This window comes from Brachypodium distachyon, chromosome 2, assembly GCF_000005505.3.
Source record: "Brachypodium distachyon strain Bd21 chromosome 2, Brachypodium_distachyon_v3.0, whole genome shotgun sequence".
NCBI lineage: Eukaryota > Viridiplantae > Streptophyta > Magnoliopsida > Poales > Poaceae > Brachypodium > Brachypodium distachyon.
In genome coordinates, this window is record NC_016132.3 from 45,115,979 (window position 1) to 45,118,411 (window position 2,433).

Sequence of the window (2,433 nt, forward strand, 5' to 3'; positions counted from 1 at the left end):
CTGCCGCCCGCGTTGGCGTCGGCTGCGGCGGGAAGCTCGGCACGTGACTGTTCGTCATTGGTGCGGAGGGGCGAGTCGGTGGAGCCAGCAGAGGAGTCACCCGAGGATGCGCGATCCGAGGGAGATTGCGGCTCCCGATCCGAGGTAGATGCTGGCGGGTTGTTGGCGGGAGAATCGTGCTCGGGAGCTGTGCCCGCACCAGAATTGCTTGGGGAATCCTCCTGTGTGTTATCTGCTGCACCATGTTCTTCCGAAAAAATATGAGGAGAATCAGGATAATTAAAATGATCATTAGCATGTTGGTTAGCACCATTAGTCCACAGATTTCCTAAATGTGGAGGCAAAAGGAAGATTTCCTATCGAAGTTTGGTGCCGGCATTTTCACGGAGAGAGGCAAAGGGAAACACAGCCTCATCGAATATGACATCACGAGAGATCTATACTCTTCCGGAAGATATATCAAGACATTTAAATCCTTTGTGCCGTGCACTATAGCCCAAAAAGACACATTGCTTGGATCTGAACTCCAATTTTCTAGAGTTGTAGGGACGTAGGTGTGGCCAACACGCACATCTGAACACCCTGAAGGAGTTGTATTCAGGAGTGCGATGAAACAATTTGTTTAGTGGAGTATCAAAACCAAGTGTTCTAGTAGGCATGCGGTTTATTAGAAAAGTGGCTGCTAGGAAGGCTTCATCCCAGTATTTTAGAGGCATGGAGGCTTGGGCTAGCAATGCTAATCCCGTCTCGACAATATGTCGGTGTTTACGTTCAGCAGAGCCGTTCTGCTGATGCGTGTGTGGGCAGGAAACATGATGCTCAATGCCAATTTTCTGAAAGAATTCATTCAACTTGTGATATTCGCCTCCCCAATCGATTTGCATGCAAACAATTTTTTGATCAAATTGACGTTCAACAAGTGCTTGGAAGTTCATGAAAATAGAGAACACATCTGATTTTCTCTTAAGAAGATAGATCCACGAAAATTTGCTGAAACCATCAATGAAGCTTACATAGTATGTAAAGTTTCCAACAGACATGGTGCTGGTCCCCAGACATCAGAGAAAACTAGTTCTAAAGGAAACGTAGACACACTAGTAGATATGGGATAGGGTAACTGGTGACTCTTAGCTCTCTGGCATGAATCACAAACAGACTCAACTGAAGACTCACTGGAGTAAGCCAACTCATTATTTTTAAGCACTCGTTGAACTATATCATAGGAGGGATGACCTAATCGATGATGCCATCTTGTGGGAGATGGCTTGGAAACTCCAAAAGCTAGCTTGGTTTGGGAAAGGCAATGTCGTGGCGGTGGCAGGAACGGATAGAGACCTCCTCGGCTTCTACCGCGATGAATTATTGTCTTCGTGGCCTGATCCTTAACCAAGAAAAAAGTGGGGTGAAGTTCAGCAAAAGCATCATTGTCATAGATAAAACGATTTAGTGAAATCAAACTTTTGGAGGCATTGGGAACATGAAGAATGTTTTTCAAGTGGACATCTCTATGGGGAGTAGGAATAACAGTGCTACCAACATGGCTAATGGTCATGCCTGCCCCGCATGCTGTGTGCACTTTGTCGTTGCCGTGATACTTGTCCCTCACGGTCAGCTTGTCGAGCTCACCGGTGATGTGGTCTGTTGCTCCGCTGTCCATGTACCAGTTCGAGTCAACACCATAATTGGTTGTTGTCGAGCCAGCCGTCTTGCTGTAGGGGACGAAGTTTTGTTCAAAACGGTGCCAGCAATCTAGCACCGTGTGGCCGTACTTCTCGCACAGCTGGCACTGAGGACGATCTCGTGATCCACGACCTCCTCCTCCTTGGCATTAATTTCCGCCAGGTTGGCCGCGGTCGCGGCCTCCATTGCCGTTCCCACGGCCATCTCGCCCGCCACGGCCACGCTGATTGTAGCCGCCGCCGCCACCGTGTCCACCTCGCGTTGCAGCATTGGCGGAGGAGTGAAAGTTGTTGATGTCGTTGACGCCTTGGAGCATCTCCATCCTTGCGTCGAAGCTCACCATTTGTGAGTAAAGATCACTCACGGAAACCTTACCATTACGACTAAGGTCAGTAGTAACAGAGGTAACCAAAGGGGTGTACTCGATGTCAAGTCCTGCAAGCAGGTATGACACCATGTCGTCATCGTCAAGGTTCTTGCCAGCGGAGGCCAGTTCATCTCCATAAGCCTTCATCTTGCTGAAGTACTCAGCAACAGTCATCGAACCTTTCTTCAGGTTCGCCATCGTCATGCGGATATTGACTACCCGTGCCTTGGACTGCGAGGAGAACATGTCCTCGAGAGCTTTCCAGACCTGACGAGAAGTGGTCATGGAAGCGACTTGCGGGGGCACCTCCTTTGAGATGGAATTCAGAGATATCCCAAAACCTGCTGATCTTGTGCCATCCATAGCGCGTAGGCAGGATTGGGGAC

The 2,433-nt window shown here is 49.0% G+C and overlaps 1 pseudogene; it reads right to left on the minus strand.

Annotated features, from left to right (window-relative positions):
* Window positions 1-2,007: 2,007 nt before the first annotated feature.
* Window positions 2,008-2,155, minus strand: LOC112271259 (annotated as a pseudogene).
* Window positions 2,156-2,433: the final 278 nt, after the last annotated feature.